Below are 9,848 nucleotides of genomic sequence, written 5' to 3'. Positions count from 1 at the left end.
TCACTCCTCAGTTTAGTTGTTTAAATGTAACTGTTCTGTGATTATTTGATTTTTCCAGTAGTAATGTGCTTCATCAGGGACTGCATAGAAACACTGATGTGTTCATCACATGCATTTCATAAATGATCTGGAGTTTATTTTTGTTTAAAATTAACATTCAAAAAATGGAGAATAGGGTCCTCAGACTTACATCGATGCTACATGGTAATCAGCAATACATTAATGTGAACACACCATGACGCTGCAGCAAGTGACTCTGTATGATCAATCTATCTGCATCTTGATTTTCAAGTGACTTATACCAACATCAGCATTTTCCTCACTTTTCTGACAGGGGCAGACCAGGATTCTCAGGCTTGATCATTTTTGCACTACAAGATAGGGTAATCAGTTATTTCAAATCAACAGGAATTAGTCTGTTCCCGCTTTAGCATCTAAAATGGCCCTTACCTGTAGACTCCTGGTTGATCCTGCAGTGTGAGGCCACAGCCTGCGGGCACTCAGGGGGATTAGGGGCTCTGACAATGGTGAGATTTGATCAGTCGCACTAACAAAACATCATTGTCCTGACCTGAAATGTCACCGACAACACAGCAGTATCAGTGCACTCGTGTTATTTGGAGACCATGTTAAAATCCACCAAGTCGACTCTGCAGTATTTCGGCTGTGTGCCTCCAGGCTACCGTACCGAGACATACGACCTGCTTTTTAACGAAAAGGCCGCATGGTTAATTCCGTCTGATTACTCCCACAGGCCTAGTTTTGAGTTTGGTTAAGACCCAGGGAAACGGACTCATGTGCTGCGTTATGTTTGACAATCAGTTGCGTTTAAAACAGACATGTTTGTTTTAAAAGAAAGAACTTCAGCCAGGAAATAGCGATGCAATCTATCTTGGTAAGCCCTTGCAAAGTTCAGTGGGAGACAATCTTGATCACTTCCGTGCAGACATGCAGTACCTGATATTTACCACAAGATGACGACAACCGCCTTTTAGACCAAACCGTGTGTAGCCTAACCAAAACCTTTTAACAAATAGGCACTAACTTATTGTAGGCCTAGTACCTGCTAGAGTTTTTTTTTCTTCAAGGTGAAACCTTAGTTCACAGTCAGTCAAGATGTAAACACACAGGTGTTTCTGCTTGTTTCCTTGATTGCACCTGGCTATAACCTGTCTTAACTGGCTCTCTGGAGGAGGTGTGGACTGTTTAACTGACCTCCATCCCATTCTTCTGATAGGAAGTCACAGCGCTTTCCTTTATTAGTTTTATAAGGCATATCTTTTTTCACTGAGTCCCAAGATCTTTCTCTCAGGTTGCACAAGGCCAACAAGTTCTACCAATTGGATAGACTTTAGCCTAAAAAAAAGCCTAAGCAAAACCCAGGGCAAAGAGTTTCCAGAGTCATCTAGACTGATTAATAAAATCAAACAGGAACTACTAAAGTGAGGGGAACAAAAATAGAAATGTGAAAGTTCCCAGCCTCAGTAGAAATTACACTAGTGATTGTCAATTTTCCAATCACAATTAGCCTAAATACATGCATCCTATTAAATGTTAAAGCCAGTTGTGTTTCTCCACCTTTAGTGACGACTGAGAATGTGGCCTATCTATCAGATACCGAAACCAGACAACTCACAACATTTCTCCTGGATCATGTCATAATAATCATCATGGTTTTCGTACATGTAGTCAGGAATAAAAGCATTCTGTTTCTGATCGGAAACTGAGCAGACTTGCTGAGAGCTATGAGCTATAGCTAAACTCACAGCTGCACAAAAGATTCTTTCATAGTGTTCAGAGTGATCTTCAGTCACATTCACAAACTTGGTGACTTGGTTCAATTGCCTTCACCATTAGGCATACAACCACATCATTACCCATTAGCTCGTGTCAAGGTATTTTTAGACCTCCAGACAGCGGGTTGAATTCTTCTTTCAGACCCTAGCCTTAAGGCAGTGCGACTCTTTGCACATAAAACAGTTCGGCCCATTTTTGCCACTTCTTCCCTTGAAGTGAAACAGCTGAAATGGTTCAAAGCAGGCTGAGTGAGACCTACACATTAGCCAATCTGAACAGTGCATAATTAAGGCAGCAGACACATCTCATCAGCCATGTGCCTGAGGTGTGGGGTGACCCTGGCTGACTCTGATCGGTCTCTGCTCTCTGTCTGTCCTGACCACATTCGGCCCTACAGGCCTCATCAGTGAGAGAGAGCTTAAACTGTTCACTTCCTCTGCTTTGAACAACATTTCTTATTGCTATAGTAACATTAACAATAGCTGTGGATCGTGTACATGGACATTCCTTAATGATTATGAAGCATCCTGATGATCCTTTCTCAGTTGAAACTGTACTGCATGTTTTCAGATGGGATGATTCCCTAAAGCTTTCTCTGTTTCAGATCTTTGAAAGAAGCCATTGTATCACTCATCAAGACTATATATTCTCATCTTGTAAAACAAATAAACTGCATCAATCATCTAAAACAAGCATTTTGATGACCATCTTTAAGACTTGTCTTTATTTTCTCTTTTCCTGCAATAACCTAATTTACCCACAGCATTGGTAAACATGCAATTTATTGTAATAGAGAGGTTTCAGTGGTGCTTCAAACCTCCTTTTTGTCTTATTTTATCTCATTCCAGAAAGTGAAAACTTGTGTTTTAATCAATTATTGTGTTCACTCTCTGTTGAATGTATCCTCCACCCCCTGTTCCGGCAGACAGACTCCTGAAAAGCTGTTTACTCTGGGTTAACTATACATGGAGCCATGTGAGAAATCATTCTTCCTTTGGCGAACTCAGTGGGTTAATAAGTTATCTGAGGACAAAGAGCTGACAAGCCCGACACCACAAACCAAGCGATGGCCTTCCTTCCTTTGGCCAGGACCACTGGGGTTATCGGTGGCAGGGGAACAATAGGAAGTGGTAAGACCAATCACATTGCAGGACTGTCACCTCCTGCATGCCACCACACATCTCTGCAGAGTGCTGCTGAGAAACAGAGCCGTTTGTCCACTGCTCTCATTACATGCAACACACCGTGTCGCAGCATGAAACAGCTCTTTGACTACTAATTCATTACTACTGTTCACTACCTGATGCTGACAACAATCATTGCCGGGTGGGAATCTCTCCTCAGAGCACCTGCACAGGGCGCACAAGCCACTAACGGGCATTAAAACTTGACAGCACACTTGTTGCTGGCAGAATTATGAGTTATAATATCTCTTGAGCTAAAAGCCAAAAAAGTAAAATATGTAAAGTAATAAAGTTATATTTCTAAAAACATGTGTACCTCACTTCAGCATCTCAACTTATTCTTTATCCATCCCGTCCTAAACTATAGTGTTTCACTTCAGGTTCATTGCCCTCAGAGTTGTTTTTGGACACAGCAGTTTTGAAGAACAAAAAAAGGAATAGAAATACATACATATAAACAAACAAACAAGCAATTCATATTTTTATTCTTATTTATTGTATGTATTTCTGTGTCGGTAAGGTAATTAGGTAGGCGTTCCCAACATCAGTCTCAAGCAGGATTGGTTAGCTGGTCAAAGTTGTTGCAGTCAATGTTTTCATATTCCAATGGATCAAATGAGTATGTGTCATACAAAATGAGTCAGTGAAGCAACAACCCCACCAAGACTTATCTCTGTAAATCCCCTCAGTGCTACGAAACTTCATAGAAAGGCTTAGGTTGGTGTTTTGGTTTTACAGCTCTCTGCTGTTCTTGTTGCCTGTCACTAGCATCTCGCTAGCCTTGTTTCCATCCGCAGAAGACAGTTGTTATCAAAGAAAAAGATCTGTATATTTCCTTCTCTGGCAGACAAATATAGTTAGTTACCAACCAGCTTGTGTTTGGCAGTGTGAGTGTTAGCAGTACTTGCCCTCAGGAAATATACAAAGCAAAAAGACATTACCTTAAATAGGTGCTCTTTAACATCTAGGGGCAACATCTTTGATGTGGGATTATTTGGATATTTTTCTTTTTAAAACAATCCCAGATTAGCAGAAGAGGATGGATGGATGGATGTTTTTTTGGATGGATGTAGGAAATCATAATAAGTATTTTTTAATTCAAAAACAAAACGTACTAATATAAAGCACACAGAAATCCGTGCGGCACACTTAGCTAACTGTAGACAACATTTTAATGGGTGACATCATTTAGACAACATTTCAAATTGTGTGGTTATTTCTCAGTTCAGAGAATAATGTTTATTCTGAAAAGATGACTTATGATAGCTGTAGCATGACGATTAGCCAAACATCAGACATGTATACAGTGATGAAGTTATCTTATGTTTACATTCTCCTGATGATTGGAAATGATTTAATGTCACTTTCAGGAGCCAAGTTGGCATCAGGACAGATACTGCAAACATAAAGTAATGGGCGCATAAGTGGAATCTCGTCCCTTCTAAAAGTGTTATCTTTGGATCTGGACTGTAACATGATCATCAAGTCAGTTTTCAGGGTGTCTCCTCTCCAGTAAGGAAAAGGCGTACTGCACAGGTTGCAACCTTGTCAAAACCAGCCCGTAAATCACAGCTGGGGAGCGCAGCCCTGCTGGAGTGCACGCCCTCAGGCATGGCGTCTACACACACTAAGTCTGAGTCAAATGTCTGTCTACGTGTGCTGTGCCCTGGCTGCCCTCTGGATCTGAGTCAGCCAGCTGGTGAGAGCGGGTGTTGTGTTGCTGAGGGCATGGGCCGTCCCCTGAGTAACCTCATTCTCAGACTTCTCGCAGCTTTGTCACTGGGCAGAATGACTGAAAGAGGGCACAAATCCTTTCCTCTACAACAAACTGCCATCCCATAGCCCATTTGTGGCTTAACAGACACACATTTCCACCCCCAAATCTGCAGCTTGTTTGCTTCCTGTAGATGTGGATCACCCACTGCGTTAAAATGACACTCCCCTGAAACCACTCAATACACAAGGTGATCAATGGCTGAAAATAGAGCCTGAGCAGTGAGGTAAATGGTGGAGCTCCTCTGGTTTGTTTATCCATAGCTGGTTGTTTGTGTCCTGACATTTGTTAATGATGCGTCGCTTCGAGGCTGAATGGCACATTCTTGCGCTGACACTTCAACTTTTTTTTAAAAACTCTTTCGCCATTGAGGTCCAGGAGACTTTGGATCAAGTAGGACTGAAAGGCAGCTAAATTAACACGACCAGTCGGTCAATGTGGCCTTTGCTGCCTGAGAGTGTGGAAGAATTTGCATTGAGTCTGCACCATTCACACTACAATACAGTGGGTCCCTGACAAGTGCTCCAGCGCTTGTCTGGGAGTACAGCTCTCCAAGGAAAGAGACTCTTCATTTGTATGACGCCAGAGGCCAAATGAGAGCTTAGGTAACAACAGGGAGGTTGAAGCTTATTTGCTTGGTAGTTGCCATAACAGAAAAGGTAATAAGTAGTATTGGCTGATGTGTTCACCCTGCTTAATGAGGCACAACAAAAGCAAACGGTCAGAGGTCAACATTACATATGCTGTCTGATCCTAAAACCTCTCAGAGCCACAACCCTTTTCGCACTACAGAATAATCATTACTGACTGTTGGAGCACATAGTCTGGGCTTTGCTGCCTTCACACAAAGTTAGCAGAATCGGGATTCGGGACAAACAGTAAAAGTTAGTGTTACACCTACCTGACAACTTTGTGAAGTATTCCAAGCTACCGCTGCAGATAAACAGCCTGAACAAGCTACTTTTGTTGCATCACATACTTGCAGTGAAGTGAAACCAGATTATGCTGAACATGGACTGATAATTTTTCCGACACATGATTTGAAATAATAATTTATACATATATTCATGTATTTTATATTTTTTGTTCTCTAAGATATAATGCTTTATAATTGCATAGAGTGGAAAGTGGGTCAGGGGCCAAGTACACATTTGACATGAACAGAACATGGCTGAGCTAACATACCCTAAGCCCAACCTTGTTATGAGAACAATGTTTAAGGCAATCCATGTCCATGTCATGTTGGCATAAATGACATCATTTATAAGATGTAAGATACTTTGGGAGTTGGTAACACAATTTTGAGAGAAGCAAGATGGTGAAAATACCTGATATTCCCTAAATGACACCCAGCCCACCATCATCAGGCTGCTGACCTCAGACCCAGATGGTCTGGGCTTAGCCCCAGGCCTCGTCAACTCCTAGAAAAGCCCCTGATGTCACTACTCTCCCTGGGTTCACTGCAAGTTTTCGTCTAATCTTTTATGATTGTTAAACCACAGCACACTGCAATACTGTTGCAATACTGGTTCACGCCTCAGCAAAAAGGCAACATTTTATGCTCTGCAGTTTTTCAACGATGTGTAATCTTGCATGTATGGATTGTCTGAGGCAAAGATACTTTATGTTGCCAAATCATGGCTTTTTCACTCTGCTTTATTTCATCATGGAGAAAATTACCTTAACATACTGTCAGTTCCACCATGTGGAGTAATGTTTCACCACAGACACAGCTGCCTACACTGTGTTTCTTAGAATTATTATGAGAAAACCCACAAAGAGTCTCGCAGGGTCAAAATATTTCTGTGTGGGCACTTGTGACTCAAGCAGCTAGGGTGATGGGTAGTTGGAAGAAAAGGAACAACAAAGGCCATATACTTGAGCAACTTTGTATACTTCACAATTTTAATCAAACTACACAGAGCATGGCATGCTGGGAGAAAGCCTACCCCCACTGTAGCCTGGGAAAATGCCAGCTTGTCTTGAGAACTTCCAAACAATCACTCCTTCCCGTCCTCTACTCCCTCCGAGCCCCCACTGTGTTGTAATATAACCTTGGAAGGGGGTACCAGGGCTGTGAGAGGTTAGTGCTGTCAGTGGGTACATTATAGTGGAGGCTGCTGGACCGCCACACGATATTACTAAATACTAGCTGTCGCTTTGAGGTTGCTGAGGTGAACTGCTTGGTTTTGGCAGGTGGGGAGCCGGGTGGGGCTTGGGCTTTCACAGTAGGTTCTGGTTGATTAAAAGTGTTTCAGCACAGTGGTGACCGGTGGTACCCAACTGTTTGCCATGAGGAAACTAACAGCATCGTATATTACAATGATCAGCTGGGGCCTGTGAGTGTTCCCACAACAATCAGAACATGAGAAGGTGATCATGTGGAGACGGAGATTTAAAGGGGTGAGGTCTTTTTTAATATCGTTCCACTGAGAGGATAGAGTCAGTCTCTGTCAGCTTTCAGTGGGTTTATGAGTTCAAAGCTTGGTTACAGCAGATATTCAGTGTAAGATCGTTCAATCAAGAGATTGTACGTATGTTTTACATTTAGCATATTTTAACCTGAGTGTGCAGATGGTGTTTATTAGTTGAGTTGATTGCTGGTGAGAGGCTGTGTTACTGAAATGTAAACATTTGACATTTTTAACATTTGGAGAAACAGCGATATGGCAGTGTGTGGGAAGACGGTGTGTGAACATAAGTTGCACCAAGACTGCAGGCCCATCACACAAGACACTGTTCATAGATGACCTACAGTGTGACAGAGCCCAAAATTTGCAGCCTCCTTCTCATGCCATCACAGACTGATGCAGGAGTGGTGCAAATTCAGTCAACTATCCCTCCAAGAAACTGAATTTATGTACAACCTTTTCAAATTTCAGGAGGTGGTTAGGATGGATGGCAGGTGTTGAAGTGCAAGACTATCACAGAGACCCCAGCAGGCCGCCATTGTCATAAGATATTGATATATTATATTGATGAATGTAGGTTGTGGCATCGACTGACCAAAAAGTCAATAAATATGAAATTCAATGCAACTCAAATGTAAATTTACTGAATTGACACTGAAATTTTGTTGCTTTTATGTTGTGTTGTTAAAAACCAAACGTCTCATGCTAGCACCATCTTGACTTATAAAATACTGAAATTCTAGCCGTGACTGAAAAAATGTCTAAACATCACAACATCTAATAGCCAAGTTTCAGTTTTAAATCAGCATTTGTAACCAACATCCATCTGGCATTTCTGACGTTGCATTGACGTCCTGTGTCAGGTGGGCTCTGCCCTGCAGAACCTGTGGTTATCACTTTAGGCCACAAGTACATTTAGGTTTATGTTAAAGACAGACTGTGGTTTTGAGTAACAAAGACTTTTCCTGTATTAACCAGACTTCCTTTCTTTTCTTAGCCTTAATAAAGAAACAGATGTATGGATCTGTGAGCTTCCAAAACAGGAAAATGAACAGCATATCCTCAGTATGAAATTGTAGTCTGGTTGCAATTAGGCTGTACGTACAGTAGAGGTAAATTTTGGGAGATGCAGTGGCAAGAAAGTTCAGCATGACCCAACTTTTTACAGCAAAGCAATGTGTCACCTCACAACACACTGTACTGGTAAATTAAATACAGTTGTAGACTCTGACATAGTTTTCTGAATAGTGGTTTTGTAGCTAAAAGTGGGGTTTTCCAAGCTTGCTATCTTGCCAGTACTTCATGGGTCAGGCTAGTACAAAAACAGATAAAGGAGATGGGTGTGCGTGGAGCCTACATGTAGTCTATACATCTACGCTATTACATTTTCATTTTTAAAGTAGGCTGGTGTTTTAAAGCAAAAATCTTAGATGCATATCATACCTTTGCAATTACATACACTGGACATGTGTGAGCCAGTGTAAACAGGAAGCAGACAGTCTATACTCTTCAGCTGATTGCTTGCAAAAAATAAAATAAAATAAAATAAAATAAAATAAAATAAAATAAAATAAAATAAAATAAAATACTCCTAATGAAGGAAAGCAAAGATTTGTAGTGTTAAAAAAAACCTAACTGGATAAAAACTGCTAGCAAACACAACAGGGTCAGTAATATAGTATTTCATTATGTATTTCATTATCCATGTTGCTTTTACAGCTGGTGGGTGAGACTGATAAAACTCAATCAGGGGGCGACTGTGGGTGTCTACTGTATACCATCATTTCCAAATGTCTCGGTCTTTGCCTGTCAAGACCACTTCAGGGGTCAGCAGCTTCTGCCTGTCACTCAAAGCATCATGCCCTTAACTATTGTAGAACTTAATGCATTAATAAAATTGAAATGAATAGGTTATGTAAAGATCCAACCCTATACAGTTAGCTGTAGAGATCCAAACTATTTCTTGTAGTAGACAGTAAACATGTTCTTTTCTGTTGTAGAGTTGGACATTTCAACATGGCAGTCTATGAAGGACTGACTCACTGCTGTTTAAAGAGGAGCAGTTTTTCGTACTTCTGTGTGGCCGCCATTTTTCAGCCTCTGAAGTTGCTGCTCAGTGTAAACATGTGAACTTTGGTGTAAAAAGGTTATCATTGAAAACAGGGTGGATCCAACCCCATTTGTGTCCAGTTTAACAGACCACTGCTTTCACTTACCCCCACCTCTTAACTCCCTCCTGGTTTCACCTCAGGCTACAATGTCTTCAGTCCTGCTGTTTCACCTTCTCTTATATGGCCATCCCCTGTTGCCCTGCTGTGGGCCAACCTGCCATGTAAGGAACTTGCTCCGTGGAAAGAGGGGGCTCCACAGGTAAGAGCGGCCTGAGGACGAGCTCTCCTGCTGAGCAGTGACACATGCTCACACTCTCTGCCCTTTCTCTGCTGGAGGCCAACATCCTTCCTTTACGGTCAGGCACATAGGAAAGCAAGGCGGTTTGCTCTCTCACACACATGCTTGAAAGGAGAATGCAACCTGTTGATGGCAATGTTTATGAATGCCTGTGTTGTTTTTTTGTTTGCTCTCTCTGTGTGAGCTCTGGGTTCAACCACCTGTTGCTATGGAGCTTCTTATCTTGGCTGGAAAGAGGAAACCAGTGTTTTTCTTTATTTTATTTTTTTTTAA

This window comes from Trachurus trachurus (genome assembly GCF_905171665.1).
Source record: "Trachurus trachurus genome assembly, chromosome: 7".
Taxonomy (NCBI): domain Eukaryota; kingdom Metazoa; phylum Chordata; class Actinopteri; order Carangiformes; family Carangidae; genus Trachurus; species Trachurus trachurus.
The sequence above is the reverse complement of the archived record's forward strand: the minus strand, read 5'-3'. Positions refer to the sequence as shown.